Below are 16490 nucleotides of genomic sequence, written 5' to 3' on the forward strand. Positions count from 1 at the left end.
TAGGTAGGGACAGGGGTTAGATGGGCTGTGCGAAGGGGGATACCATGTCTCACCATCAGGTTCTTCTTCCCCACTCCCCGAGGACCCCCTACCCAGGTGATCCTCCCTCACTTGTCCAGCCGCAGGGTCGGGATCCAAGAGTGATGGCCTTTCCCTGGCCAACTGAGTACGGGATTCCCAGGGACTAGGTTGTGAAACACCCTCTGGTTTTTCACAAGACCCATCTAGTGAAGGCAGAGGCTGAAAAGCTGCATCAGGGTTGGGTGAGGAAAGCGTATTGTAGCTGCAGGCTAGCCATTCTTATCAGCAAGTGCTTACCCACCATGGTTAGTAAGATGTGATCAGATGGGGAAGGCCGCCTAGTAGCGATCAAAATGCAGCTAGGAGACATCACATTAGTGTTGGGGTCAGTGTTTGCGCCCACACTGGATAAACAACACATTTTCACATACCCCACCAGAACACTGCATGAGATGCACGTCACCAACATAGTATTGGGAGGGGGGGGCTGGAACTTTGCCCTGGATCCCTTCCTGGATAAATCAGATAAGCATGTGGACGGGCTGAAGAGAGAAAGGGACATTTTAAAGCTGGTCATAAGGGATTGTGGGCTAGTGGGCGCCTGGAGACTAATACACTCCACAGACAGGGAATACACATTTACATCTTGTGAGTATGGCACACAATCAAGAATAGACTTCTTAGTGTCACGATGAGGAGTGCCTCAACTGGCGCAGGGGGAAATACTCCTGGGCGGCATTTCAGACCATGAAACATGAAGTCTCTAAGAGGTGGAGGTTGAATATCAGCCTGCTGAAGAACCCGAAATACAAAAAGGAGGTGAGGGACATAACAGATGACTTTTATGCACACAATGAGGCCGCGGTACGAAGGGCAGTCACTTTATGGGCAGCAGGGAAAGCTTATCTGCCGGGGATACCAATTCAGAAGGGGGCTCAGAAGAAGAAGGGGGACAAGAATAAGCTGGTAGGGCTAGAAAGCGGTTTGAAGCCATAAACAAATGGATTTTTAAAATGTATTTATTTTATTTATTACATTTATAATAGGCCCAGGCTCTGAGGTATCATGGCGTCATTACAGACAGTGCGTAAAAACAGGCTTAATTATAGTACAATAAAATTGCAGACAAAGGTAATGTTCCATGCATGGTATATATAATGGACATAGCAAAGTTCAATTTAGTATTTATTAAATAACCAGGTTTTCAGTGCTTTTTTATATTGTGGGTAGGACGTTTCATTCTTGATATTGGTGGGTAGGGAATTCCAATGTTTGGTAGCTAGGACCTTGAAGCTGTTGCCCCTGGATTTCTCTCTTTTTTATTGGAGGATTTCGAGTTGAGCATTATTGTTGGATCTGAGAAGTCTGGTCTGAGATTTCATCAGGACTGTATTGGTGAGGTATTTGGGGGCTTTGTTCGTAATGCATTTCTGTGTTATTCTTAGAGTTTTGAATAGTAACCTAGCTTGGATGGGGAGCCAGTGGTTATCTCTTTGGATATTAGAGATATTTTCAGATTTTTTTATGACTGGGGTAGCTCAGAGAGCTTTATTCTACATAAGCTGAAGTTTGGCTATGTTGGTTTTGGAGGTGCAGAGGAAAAGGATGTTACAGTACTCACGTTTTGATAATATGAGTACTCTTGCTAATGTCATGCAGTTATTAGGTGAGAGAAATTTACGACTGAGGGAGGTAAATTTGGACGTGTAGGAAGTAGAGGAGGCTAGTGTGTTAACTTGTTTTGACATAGTTAAAGTGGCATCTAAGTATACACTGAGTGTCTTCACTTGTTGAAGTACCGGGATTGTGGTGCCATCAATGACAAATGATTTGTAGGCTGGCTGAAGCACATTAATATTGGAGAGTGAGCCTACTATGAGTAGCTCTGTTTTGTCATCATTGAGGCAAAGGCTATTGTTAGCCATCCAGTTTTGGATAATTGAGTACATTTTATTGATGAGCAGTGAATCTTGCTCGTGATTGCCTGTGAGTGGGATAAGGATCTGGGTGCCATTTGCAAAGTTGGTGTAGATGACACCCATGGTATCCAGGGCTGCGAAGAGCAACTTAGTATAAGCATTGTACAATATAGAGGAAAGACAACAACCTTGCGGAACGCCTATGGGAACTGATATAGGCTGATTCTTCACCGATGGACACTCTTAATATCCTGTCTGCTAAGAAGGATTTGATTGATTGATTGTTTATTTGTATAGCGCCTATACACAATTTGTTTCAAAGCGCTTCAAGGAGAGAGGGAAACAAGGGAAAATACAATACATTCTTACAGGTCCTTGAAGCGAATCAGAATATGAGAAACAACTATCATATCATAGCTGATAGTATAAGTGCATGGAACAAATAACAGAGAGTTGAGGGAGGAAAAAAGGAGACAATACAAGCAGTAGCATTACTATGCCTGACGGCAATTGTTGCAGTGCAAAAATGACAAAAGGAGGGGGGAGGAGGGCAGGAGGTGGGGGAGGGGATGGAGTGGGAGGGGAGAGGAACAAACGGGTGAACTATCTTGAGGGTCAATGAACAATCAAGTTAGTGCTAGGGGGAGGGGAGGAGAAAACAAGAAGGAGGAGGGGGAAACAGACAAGCTCTTTATCAGAAGTCAAGGACAGTGATAAGAGTAAGTGCTTGTAAAATAGAAGGACAAAGGGAAGAAGGGAGGATGGAAGCAGAAAGCAGGTGCTACACTTAATATGCCTGATGGCAATTGGGGGTAGTGCCGGAGACTAAACAGAGTGGGGGAGGGGGAGGAAGGAAGGGAGGGGTGAGGGGGACAAGAGGAGGCAAAGGCAAGGATGAGGGAGCAGGAGGAAGAAAGGGAAAGGGGGAGGAAAAAAAAGGAAGATGAGCCAGAGGGGGAATCAGAGGGATACATGGGGGAACAAAGATGAACATGTGGCGGGGGGGACAAGCAACAGTGGATGCAAGGGCAAAAGGGGGGAACACATGAAAAGACGCAAGAGGCAGTGGGGGGCAAACAAGATGTACATAAGGGCACAGAGCCAACAAAACAATGAGGGGTGGGCTCGAGGGCACAGACACAAGACTATATTGACCGCAAGTGGGTGGGGGACACAAAGAGACAGCAGAGGGTAAAGGAGGAGGGGATACAGAGAGAACATGGCGATTCTGAGGTGGGTGAAGGTACAAGGAGACAACACGGGGCATCCTAAGGGGTGGTGTGAAAAGGAGAACAACAAGGGGCATCATAGGGGTGGGGGGAAACAGGAGAACAACACGGGACATGAGCGGGGTGTGGGGGAAACAGGAGAACAACACGGGGCATGAGCGGGGGTGGGGGAGACAGGAGAACACACGGGGCATGAGCGGGGAAGGGGGAGACAGGAGAACACACAGGGCATGAGCGGGGGGGTTGACAGGAGAACACACGGGGAATGAGCGGGGGGTGGGGGGAATAGGAGAACACACGGGGCATGAGCGGGGGAGGGGGGAGACAGGAGAGAGACACCGGGCATGAGCAGGGGGTGGGGGAATAGGAGAACACACGGGGAATGAGCGGGGGAGGGGGGAGACAGGACAGCGACACGGGGCATGTGCGGGGGGTGGGGGGAATAGGAGAACACACAGGGCATGAGCGGGGAGGGGGGAGACAGGAGAGAGACACAGGGCATGAGCGGGGGGTGGGGGGAATAGGAGAACACACGGGGCATGAGCAGGGGGAGGGGTGAGACAGGAAAGAGACACTGGGCATGAGAGAGGGGTGGGGGGAGACAGGAGAACACAAGGGGCATGAGCAGGGGGTAGGGGGATTAGGAGAACACACGGGGCATGATCAGAGGGTGGGGGAGACAGGGGAACACACAGGGCATGAGTGGGGGTTTGGGGGAACAGGAGAGAGACACGGGGCATGAGCGGGGGGTGAGGGGAGACAGGAGAACACACGGGGCATGAGCAGGGCATTGATCCAGTCTGTGGCATCCTTAGACAGATTAAAACTATTTGCTAGTGTGCTGCAGAGTTTGTCTACCAAATTGAATGCTGCTGAGAGATCCAATAGTATTAGTAGTCAGAGTTTGCCTGCATCTCTGGTGGCGTCCATTTGTATCTTCAGACCGAGTAGGGCTGTCTCTGTACTATGATTGGGGCGGAATCCTGACTGTCGGTCTCCCAGTAATTGGTGCTGTTCAAGGTGATTTTGTATTTGTGAGTAAGCTATCTTGTCAATTATTTTTAGTAGAAAGGTTACCGTTGTAATGGGTTGGTAGTTTGTGGGGATTGACGGGTCTAAGGTAGGTTTATTAGGAGAGGGGTCACCCATGCCTTCTTAATGCTGGTAGGGACTGAGTTGGTGTTGAATGAGGCATTGACAAATTCAGTAATGATGGGTGTGAGAGTGGGGACGCGAAGTTTGACTAGGTGAGATGGGAATTGGTCTTCTTTGCAATTGGGTGCTTTGAGTTTGGCTATAATGTCAGACACTTCTTTGTGTGAGACCGTAGTGAAATGAAACAGCTTGCCAGTGGTTGATTAAGATAGGTTCTTTGTAAGTCCACTATTTGTAGTTTTTTCTGCTAAGAGGGTTTTTCTACTATCTATTTTTTTTTGCAGTAGTAGGATTTTAGCTGCTAAGGCATCTTGTATTGTGGTGCACCAGGCTTTGCTAGCGTTCGAGGGTGCCATAACTTGGCAAGGGTTTTCTAACTCTCTGAGGATGGAGAATAATTCTTTACTGTCTGAGGAGGCGTTCATAATGCGCTGGCTCAGGGCATTGGCTTTTTGTGAGATTATGGTTGATATGTACTTTTTATTGGCTTGGTCAAAGGCTTTTGCTGATTCTATAGTGTTAGCTTTCCAGTGAATGTGTTCAAGTGATCTTTTTGTGCGTCTCAGTGAGACTAGTTCCTCATTGAACCAAAAGCAAGAAAGTTTGTCTGCTTTGTGAGTTTTGGTAGTGATGGGGGCGAGTAGGTCACTAGTATTGGTGAGGCTCTGTTGGTAACGTTCCACTAGGTAAGTACGGTTGTTGGTATCAGGGGAGGTGTTGGCTAATGCTGCTTTGAGGATAGGAGAGAGGTTATCTGCTGAGAGCTTTTTGATGTTTCTAGTTTCAAAAGTTTCAGGTTTTTTAGAGGCAGTGTGGTCTGGGGTGTCGTTTTTCAGTGTCAAGTTGATAACGAGATGGTCTGACCACTCTACAGAGAGAATAGAGTCGATAGTGACTTGTGAATTCAGTGAGGAGCCAGTCCAGGGTTCTTCCTTTGGACTGGGTGGGATAATTTATCAACTGTGTGAAATTCATGTCTAGCTTTGCAATGTGGAAGGCTGATGCAACAGGATCAAACGGATCATTAAATCCTATGTTGATGTATCAGAGGATGATGCATTTGGTGTTGGGTTTGATAATGGGTGTTAATAGCAGGGGGATGTCCAACTTAGGGTGGCTATTTTTGTTCAGTGATCTATACACTACCAGGATGTTAGTAGTGGTTTTGGGGTTGTATGGGCCTCATTACAAGGATGGCGGTAAGGATTTACCGGTACCGGAAATACCGGTACCGGTAAATCCTTACCGCCTTACTGCGAGGTCCCTTTGCGGGTTGGGGGATTTAACGCCTGCTTTTTGCAGGCGTTAAAATCCAACCCGCAAAGGGACCTCGGAGCTAATTACGGCACCGCAAAATTGCGGTGCCGTAATTAGCGCCTTCCCCATTCCCATAGAGCCCTATGGGGCAGAAATGGGAATGGGGATGGGCAATGGTGGAAGGGGGATTTACCGCCCCTCCAACCTTGGAATGGGGCGGTAAATCCCCTTTCCACCAAGGCGGTGCCGGTATTTTACCGGCATGAGCCATGGCGCTAACAGCGCCATGGCTCACCGCCTACCGTGTAATGAGGCCCTATGTATATTTAACTAGTCGTAATTCATAGCCTTGTATTTGATCCAATGGACATGCTCTAATTGTAGGGTGCTTTTGGCTATTAGGGTGACTCTGCCTCATTGGGTGTTAGTACTGTCTGTTCTGTGTATACTGGATCCTGGAGGGATAGCAAGCGCTAAATGTGGGCCTGTGGCAGGGTGCATCCATGTTTCAGTGACCACCAATTTTTCAAGTTGTTGGTCCACAATGAGGTATTGTATTTCTGTGGCATGAGCTCCTAGAGATCGCGCGTTGATGAGTGCGTCATTGAGAGTGGTTGTAGGAGAAAGAGGTGGTGTGTTTCCCGAGGTGTTGCCTGGGTTGGGGGCTTGAATGTTGGTTCTGGATTTGGTTTGGGGTTTGATGGGTTTATTGGAGTGGTTTTTGGATAGGCGGATATATGAACTAGTGTCTAGTTTACCAGGTAGGTTTGTTGGAGCAGTGTCTCGTGGGATAGTCTTTGTTCTGGTCCTGAGTCTGTTAAGTCTGTCGATACCCAGAATAGGTATGGTTTTGTTATTAATCTCATTAGGTCTAGGGTGTGAGGCGGGGTAGTGCCTTGGGCTAGAGATGCTTGAGGTTGTCTCATTCATAATGTTGGCCAAGGTACTGTTTCTGGGTACCGTTGAAGTGGGAATGGAGGTAGTGTAGGCAGGAATGGGGTGGGGGAGGGGAACGGCTGGTGGCGCAGGCAGCCCCGTTTGGCTAGTCCTTTGTTTATCTTGATGAAATGACCACTTGAGCATGGGGTGGATTGGGGCAATATGGGTATGGGAAGAATAGGCTATTTCAGTTTTCACAATGCAGGGTTAAAAACAGGCTACATCAACTTTCACAAAGTATGGGAAAAATATGCTATTTCAGTTTTCACAGTACAGGGGATAAGGTAGGCTATTTCAATTCACACTAGGCAAGAGAGTAATCATTCCAAGAATCGTGTTATTTCCCTTTCTGGCAGGTGATTAAGATGATCAGAGTACACAGCAAATAAGCTGGGCTATGTCGGTCTTTTCTTTACAATCAGGGGGAGATCTACTGGAATAGTACAGTGAGCTGTTTAGAGAATGGACAGTTACACTCAAGGGGTGGGCTGTTTCAACTATCGTTGTCAATATAATATGCATGTGAGCGTGAGATGCTATTGTCCTAAAACAATTATATGCAGACACATTCATGCATTACCGTTGACATTTTACATTAATGTGGACAGTATGATGCGGTCAGCAGGTGCATACTCACAGTGAGGAGAAGTGTGGATATGAGTTTGTTGCTGGAAGGTGGAATGTCTTGTGCACTGATGGTAATTAGCGCAGTAGAGAGACGAATGCGGCTTGCTGGTTTGGAAGGCCGGCACCAGTGCGTGCTATGTTGTGAGTGGGACAGAGTAATAGCTACGTTGTAGACACAGGGTATGTCAACCCGTTTAGGCAGGCACTTGTGGGTATGACAAGTGGCCATAGGCTATCCTGATGAAGTTTAGTGGGGATGGGGAGTTCTGGCCAGTAATTCCAGGCAGTGACAGGCAAGGACAGGCTCAGAGCCTTTTGTTGTGCGGGACCGGCTCTCGCCTTCCGGTCGGGTGGTGGTCGGGAAGTGCGGGATCAGAGCCAATCCGAGGCTCGAGCGTTGCCTAGCAACGCTCTAACAAAGTGGCGGTGGCCATTTTGCGGCAGGTAATTTCTCGGCTCCACACGGTCTGGGGCGCAGAGCAGCTGATCGATCCAGCAGGCATCAATATTTGGATCAAGCTGGAGAGGTTACCAAACAGGCTTCACACACTGCTAACATTGGGTGCACTTCATGTGCAGCAGTGTTTTCGTTGTCATCAACTGTAGTCAGGGTCTAGCCAGCTGGAAGTGCTCATCTGGGATCATTGTGAAGACAAGGACGCGGGGGCTCTTGCCCTCCCGCAACGCGAATTGGACTGAGGGGGCAAGGACAGGCTCAGAGCCTTTTGCCGCAAGCCTTCTGCTGCGGGACCCGGCTCACGCGTTTTGGTCGGGTGGTGGTCGGGAAGTGCGGGATCAGAGCCAATTCGAGGCTCAGGTGTTGCCTAGCAACGCTCTCACAAAGTGGTGGCGGCATTTTGCGGCACGTAATTTCTCAGCTCCACACGGTCTGTAGGCCCAGAACAGCTGACCGATCCAGCGGGCATCAATATTTGGATCAAGCTGGAGAGGTTACCAAACAGGCTTCACGCCCTGCTGGCATTGGGTGCACTTCGTGTGCAGCAGTGGTTTCGTTGTCATCAACTTTAGACAGGGTCTAGCCAGCTGGAAGTGCTCCTTAGGGAGCAAGGTGAAGACAAGGACGCAGGGGCTCCTACCCTCCCGCGATGCAAATTGGACTGAAAGTGAAAGTGAAAGTAAATAGTAAAGTAAATATGAAAGTGAGCCCAAGGGTGTGTCTTGGCTGGCACTGAGGAAGGCCAAATACAAAGTCAATACGCACTTCACTCAGAAGGTAGAATACTCACTGTTTCGAACATGGGCTTCTTACAAGGTGCTTTATACAGCAGAGACAACAGATGACCTGACATCAGAAAAGCAGTTTCTTGATCCATTGCCCATGCCTCAATTAGAGCTGGAGGATCAGGTGATGCTGGGGTGCCCGATAAAGTCAGAGGAAGTAGGGGAAGTAGGGGAAATCATTGTTAGCATGAGTAGTGTGAGATCTCCGGGAGAGGATGGCGTAGCAGTAGAATCGTACAAGGTAGGGGGATCAAGTTGGCCGCCAAGCTGGCACAGGCTCTGAGCAGAGTTCAATGAGCTGCTAATAATGGTACTCCAGAAGCCAGGCAGGAAACTCTCTCTTTTGCAGCAACTACTGATCAATATCGTTGATCAATGCAGAAATCAAACTTTTCGCTCAAGTTTTAAGCTACGAGACTGAAGAAGGTCATACAAAGTTAATCCATGAGACACAAGCAGGGTTTATCACAGGTAGGCCAGCGAGGAATATTATCAGGCTGCTGCTACATGTACTATGGCAGTAGAGGAGAGGGACGGAACCCAGTATAGTGCTTTCACTAGGCACTGAGAAAGCATTTGATCCGGTGGAATGGGGATATCATATCTGCACACTTGTTCTGTCTCTCTTTATTTCCACGCCACTAGCGCATTTTCTGTTACTCCGCTTTGCTTTCTTCCTGCTTTTCAGCTTTCGCTTGCTTTGCTTTTGCTTCCTTTGATTTGCTTTTGCTTACTTTGCTTTGGATTTTCCCAATTTCGCTCACTGGGCTGTTCACCTATCTCAACGCTCCTGCTCCCCTCCAGACACTGTCACCTTACTGAGTTTCTTTCTTTCTCCCGATACTCACCAAGAGTAGCTCAGTGCTGTCGAGCAGGTGAATGGGTTCTTGGGTCGAGGTCATGGTCTCACCACCTGCCCCTTGGAGACCCCTGGTACCGGCACCCATCGCAGGGGAATAAGCACTTGTCTGAACAATGCCAACAGACTGCCTTCCGTCCCGCTCCGGCTTCCTGGAGACATGGCTCCCTCACCATGGTGCAGCCCTTTTCAGACGCCAGCGCAGCATTTCAGTGCCCTGCACACCACCAGTCCTTCGGGCTCCTCTTCCTGCATCATTCTGCTCCTTGGCTCCTCTGGTCCAGTCAGCAACCCCAGATCACTCTCTGACTCTGGCAGAACCACCCTTTTTATATTGAGGTGAGAGTCAATTGTAGTTAGGTGTGCACAATTGGAGCAATGTGCCTGAACTCTCCTGACTCTATTAGTGGGACAATTCCAAGGGTTTAGATGGTAGGCCTCCCTTTGTATGTTGTGTCTATTGGTAATCCTCATTGCTCCCGGTTGCCTCTTACTCATCCCAGTATTTATTGGAAATGGAGAGCAGGAGATGGGGTGAGAGTGGGAATACGCCATGAAGACTGAAGGAGAATGGGTTAGTGGGCAATTAGGAAAGGGGGAATAACATGTCTCGCCCTTGGGTATTCTCCTCCCAATCCCCTGTGACCCTCCACTCAGGTGATCCTCCCTCGCTTGTCCAACCCCAGGGTCGGGATTCAAAAGTGATGGCCCTTCCCTGGCCACATGAATGGAAGATCCCGGGGAAGTAGGTGGAAGAATACCAACATGTTTCTCACAGACTCTTCTCCTATGCGGTTTGGACTGAATTGCTTCAGAGGGGAACCTCAAAAGGAAATCTAAGTTTCCTTGTTCTCAACCCTTTCAATGTTATACTGAAAAGCAATCGGGTTGCAAGTCCAAGAACCACTGCATAACCCTTGGGTTATATTCTTTTCTTTGACTGACCCATAGTAGAGGGGGACTGGTCGGTGATCAATCTAAAGTTCCGGCCTAGTGATTCATACTTGACATGTATTATGGCTCATATGATAGCTACAGTTTCAAATTCGAACACTGAATAGTTATTTTCCCTGGGGAACAGCTTTCAACAAGCATATAGAATGGGATGTTCTAGCTCGCCATGATCCTAAGATAATACTGCACCTAAACCAGTCAAAGAGGCATCACTCTGTAATGTGAAATAATTCCAAAAGTCTGCTACTTTGATCCTAGGGCTATGGCAAAGTATTTGCTTGAAGACCTGATAGCATATTTCTTCCTCTTCGTCCCATTTAAAATTCTGGGGTTCTGCGTTTTCGTAATTTGTCTGTCAGTCTGGCAGTTTTACTGGAAAAGGAAGCTATGAATCTCTGATAGTACCCAATTAACCCTAGGAAAGATCTTAAGTCCCTTTTAGTTTTTGGCGTAGGGTATTCTAAGACAGCTCTAACCTTTTTGTCTTGAGGTTGAACACTCCCATTTCTGACCAAAAACCCTAGGTATTTAACGGCAGTTGGGCGAACTTGCATTTTCTTGCTTTGGCTGTTAATCTCACTTTTCTCAAGGCTCTTACTACAGTGTATACATGGTATAGATGGTCTTCCCAGGTTGGACTGTGGATTACAATGTTGTTGATGTGTTCCCAGCAAAATTCTGAGTACGGTTTGAGAATCTTATCCATCCACCTTTGGAAAGTTGCTTAGTCACCATGCAACCCGGAGGGTAAGACTTTAAACTGATAGAGACCTATCATGCTGGCAAAGGTGGTCTCTTCTTTCTCTGATCTGTGTATTGGGACTTTCCAGTAACCCTTGGTTGAGTCTAGGGTGGACAAATAGACGGTGCTACCCAATTTATTGATAAGATCATCAATGCAAGGCGTTGGGTAGGCATTGAAGGCTGAGATGTTGTTCACCTTCCAGAAGTCTCTACAAAACCTCCAATTTTTGTCTGGTTTTTCCACTGGCACGATGGGAGAGGACCATGGACTGGTAAATGATTCAATTATGTTGGCCTTGAGCATTTGCTCTACCTCTTTGATGCCAATATTTCTACAGGCCTCAGGTAGTCAATATGGTTTAAGATATACTACCTTGATTGCAGGAGTTCAGATATGATTGTATATTCCTTTCACACTGAAAGGCTTTGACAGAAAAAATCTGGAAATTGTTCTAGCAACTTATGGAGATCTTGTTGTTCAGTGTTCGTAATATCAGAGGGAATTATAGTATTATCAGTCACCTCTTCCGGTATCAAACAAGATAACACCATGGCATTGGACTCAGCGATGTTCTCCTTCCACTCTTCCAACAAGTTTACATGGTAAATCTGCATCTTCTGGCAATTTACTTTACTTTGGTACTGCTGTGTGAAAAGCGCTCTGTTTAACCTGCGACAGTGTGCATCTCGGTTCTTTGAGCTGTAGTGTGCCATTTGATCTAAGCGTTATTGTATTCAACTTCACATGCAGGTCCCTTGAAAGATATACAGGTCCCATGCATGTGATGCACTTGTGTATCATAACAAGTACCCAAAATTGTACCCTATCTACAATGGGTATGATATGGCATGGCATGGTAACCAATGTAAGTCTCTTCTTGCTTTGGTTACATGGTAAGATCTTGTTAGCCCTGTGATGGCTCTGACTGTGCTGTTCTGTATGACCTGTAGTCTTATAAACTCTGTCTTGTTGATGCCCAAAAGAAGACTGCCACAGTAATCCATCTTAGATCCAATAATCGATCTAGCTATGATTTCGCAGTTGGCTTTAGAAATAAAGGGACAGATCTGTTTAAGTAATTTTAGATGGTATGCAGATGAGGATACCAAGTGGCTCACTGGCACTCTCATGTTAAGATGCTGATCCAATACAATGCCTAAGTCTTCATCTGGCCAACAGTCTGGTTGGGTGATCTTATAATTACATGGTTCTGTCTTGTCCAATAGCTCATATGGCTCATGCTATTTACAAATAAGCTTGTTGTCTGAAGTAGGGAGAAGTACAAGGACCTTTTTACCCAATGGAGAAGGACCTAAGGGAGACTTTTGTGTCATAAGACAACTTTTGTTGACTCTGGGCACTACTAATGTGGCCTTGTACCAGGGATCGAACAGATGCCATATATTCTTTTAACCGAGAGGATGTCTCTGAGAGTGGTATTGGAGCTTCTTCCCTTTCAACTCATGTTTCTCGAAGCAGATCTAAAACATCTCTGGCTTCTCGCCCATATAATAAGGGTGATAAACCGGTGGACGCTTGAGGTGTTTTTCTTATGGCAAATAAGGCCCACAGAATGATTTAATCCCAGTTGGTCCTGTCTTCATCGACTTATTTTCTAAGAATGGTCTTAAGGGTCTTGTTAAACCGTTCAAATAACCTGTCCGTTTGGGGCTGGTAAACGAACGTCCTCAAGGTGGTTATTTGAAGTAGCTCTTTTACCTCCCCGATGAGCTTACTCATAAAGGTGGTTCTCCGGTCCAAATTTCTTTAGGGAAGCCCACTCGAGAGAAGAAGGGGAGTATCTGCTGGGTGGTATTATTGCACAGGGGAAATGTCTCCTGGTATCGGGCGTCATAGTTGAGTTTCACTAGGACCTATTTGTTCCCTAACTTAGACTTTTCAAGGGGTCAATAATATCTTTCCCAATCCTCGAGAATAGTACTTCGACGATGGGTAATGGATTCAAAGGGACTGGAGATGGTAAGTGAGTGCTGGCACGTTGACATATTTCACAAGTCTTGATGAAATTATTCATATCACCATGTATCCCTGGCCAGTAGAATTTGCTGGTTAGATGAGCCTGAGTATTGGTTTGCCCCAAATGTCCCCCTTTAAGATGTAAGTGTGCGATCTCAAGCACTATCTGTTTGTGACTTCAGGGAACCACCAGTTGTGTTTTTGGTATCCCCTCTGAAGTAACATCCCCTTCATACAGGAGTCCTTTCTTTAGAAAGAGATATGGCCCCTCTCCCTTCTGACCCTCAGATTCATCTACAACTTGGAGGAGTTCTTCAGTGAGTAAATTATCTTTTACTCCACAAAGGCCAAATCGGGGAGTGTGTCAGAACGTTCAGCACTGATAGATGGAGGTTGAATAGAACTAGATTGGGCATCAATTTCCCCAAGACATAAAGCACCTCTCTCCGTGTTATCTTTCACAGCCTCTTCTTTGAGAACAGGTAGCATCAGACTCTAAATTGTACCCTTGGCTATTTGATCCCCTGCCTGGATCTGAAAGTACCCTTCCCCCTAATTGTGGAGTAATACTTTCACATCCCCTCTAAAATCAGGGTCGATCAAACCATCCAGGACATTGACGCCAAAATTCTAAGCGAGTCCTGATTTGGATGCCAACCTGATGTAGGTTCTGGGAGATGGAATAAGGACAAGATCAGTAGGGATGAGACGGGTTTCTTTTGGCAGGATCATTTTTGACTGGCTACTACAAAGATCAAACCCACTTGAACCTTTAGTCACCACTATGGGGTTGGAGCCTCTATCACTTAGTTTTGCATATTCCGTGGTCACCCAACCTATTTCTGTTGAGTTGCATCCCATTCCTGACACCTTATGTGAGACAGGCATGGTATCAAGAGAAACACAGACTCAAAAGCATCAATTTGAAAACCTTTATTATCAAACTTTGTGGGGTTCATGTAATGCCTACATGTCCATAGCTGTAAGAGAATTATTCCATCAACTGATGCTTCTAAGAGACGTCGATGTCCGTAAGTCCACAACCAAATTTCATCTGTGTCCAAACCTATACTTGCCCTTACTCTTAAATTGAATGTGATAGGGATCTTCTTAAGGGAAAAATGGTGATTCAAAAGGTAATGTAAACCACAGCCTGTTTCAGGTAGTCTTAAACATAGGTGGAGTTCTGCCAGTTCAAAGTAGTTCAATTCAAAAGTGTTTCTCTTGGAACTTTCCTCGTACGGCTCTTGCAGCAAGTCATTAGAGTTCTAAATGACTCTGGGTGTCTTGTGGTTCCCTTCCCCAGGTTTTGCTGATCCACGTTCCAAACACAAAGGCACAGTTCCTGTTAGGCCTCTCAGGGTCACCTTCCCCAAGTATAGACCTATTTTAACAAAGATCAAAAATGTCTTTAGTGGGCTTTTTAGGGTTCCCTTCTCCAGGCCTAGGACCCTCTTTACACAGTTCAACAAACAAACAAATAGTTCCATTTGTCAGGATGTACCTTTCACTGTAAAGTTCTTTCATGTGGGTAGTATCAGAGACCTTTTAGAACAGTGGGTTCTTTGCTCAAACCAGATGCGACAACTCTGACCTCTAACCCCCTCCTTACTCTCTGGCACCTCTTCTTCTTCTGTGCCTCTTCCACTCTGTCCTTTTCCTCTTTGCTGTGCTTCCTGCACACTTTCTTTTTTGTGCACACTTGCACCTTCTTTCCACCTTTCCGTGCCTCTTGCACACTGCTCCTTACATTTCACCTTCCTGTGCATCTTGCACACTGCTCTTTGCTTTTCACTGTGCTCTCTTGCACCTTCATTTTCTCATTGTGTTCTCTTGCACCCTCATTTTCTCATTTACATGTCTCTTGCACTCTCTGCACCTATTTCGGGTCGTTTGAAACCTCTTTTGCACATTCGGGTCGCTTTCATCCTCTTTTGGCTATCCAGTTTTCTTCTCTCTGTCTGTTTACTGTCTTACGCGGTTTCCGGTCACTTTCTTGGCTGTTTCCATGCCACCAGCACACTTGTTCTGTCTCTCTTTATTTACGCACCTCTAGTGCTTTTTCTGCTACTCCACTTTGCTTTCTTCCCTCTTTTCAGCTTTCACTTGCTTCACTTTGCTTTTGCTTCCTTTGCTTTCGCTTATTTAGCTTTAGCTCATTGTGTGCTCTTGCACCCTCATTTTCTCATTTACATGTCTCTTGCACTCTCCGCGTCTATTTCGGGTCGTTTGAACCCTCTTTTGCACATTCGTGTCGCTTTCATCCTCTTTTGGCTATCCAGTTTTCTTCTCTCTGTCTGTTTACTGTCTTACTGTCTTTTCTCATTTACATGTCTCTTGCACTCTGTTCATCTATGTCGGGTTGTGTAAACCCTTTTTCGCACATTTGGGTCGCTTTCATCCTCTTTTGGCTATCCAGTTTTCTTCTCTCTGTCTGTTTACTGTCTTACTGTCTTTTCTCATTTAAATGTCTCTTGCACTCTGTTCATCTATGTCGGGTTGTGTGAACCCTTTTTCGCACATTTGGGTCGCTTTCATCCTCTTTTGGCTATCCAGTTTTCTTTTCTCTGTCTGTTTACTGTCTTACGCGGTTTCCGGTCACTTTCTTGGCTGTTTCCATGCCACCAGCACACTTGTTCTGTCTCTCTTTATTTACGCACCTCTAGCACATTTTCTGCTATTCCATTTTGCTTTCTTCCCGCTTTTCAGATTTCACTTGCTTCACTTTGCTTTTGCTTCCTTTGCTTTCGCTTATTTAGCTTTGGCGTTTCCCTTTTTCTTGCTTTGCTTTGGCTTTTCTCACTTTTGCTAACAGGGTTGTTCACCTTTCTTAATGCTCCTGCTCCCGCTCCAGCCACCCGCACGCTACTGGGTTTCTTTCTGGCTCCAGAAACTCACCAATAGTAGCGCAGCGCTGACGAGCAGGTCAAAGGGTTCTTGGCTTGAGAAGCAGAGGCTCTTAGATACATTGAGAGAATATTCTTTAGTGGACGGAGTGGTAGAAAACTAAGGGATGATGTAGTGGAGGGAACGGGGGACAATTAAAATAGCCTTTGGTCTAGGACAGTTAGAAACCTAAAGTTGATTTAGTTGCAGGATTGGTAGAAAATTGAAATAGGCTGGCCCATCTTTTTGTCACTGCTACTAGGGAATTAGAAAAGCCCAGTAGCCTACTTCCATAATATGAACACATGTGGCATTTCTTGTTAGAGTGGGGAGGAAGAAGAACATTTTGAATTGCTTAAAGGCAGGCAGTAGATTACATTCAGTGGCCGTAATTGGGTGGGCCATATTTTAGTGTCAAGAAAAAAAACTGTCTTGGAATTCAGTGGAGGCAGGCTGAGATGATTTTTTTCAGTGCCTTTAATTTGATAGCATTCTTTTGTGATGAGGCAAAATAGATCCTTGTGATTAAAACGTCTTATAATTGATGGGCAACTTGAATTGTGCAGGGGTGGTAGAGGGGCAGTGTGTGGTGTGTGGTACAGACATGTTACTCAGAGAAGATGTGCATAAAGCTCAAGAAGGATAGCTTAGAGAGATACAGTCAGCTAGATATGGGGACG

This window comes from Ambystoma mexicanum, chromosome 1q (genome assembly GCF_040938575.1).
Source record: "Ambystoma mexicanum isolate Mex_15411 chromosome 1q, UKY_AmexF1_1, whole genome shotgun sequence".
Lineage (NCBI taxonomy): Eukaryota > Metazoa > Chordata > Amphibia > Caudata > Ambystomatidae > Ambystoma > Ambystoma mexicanum.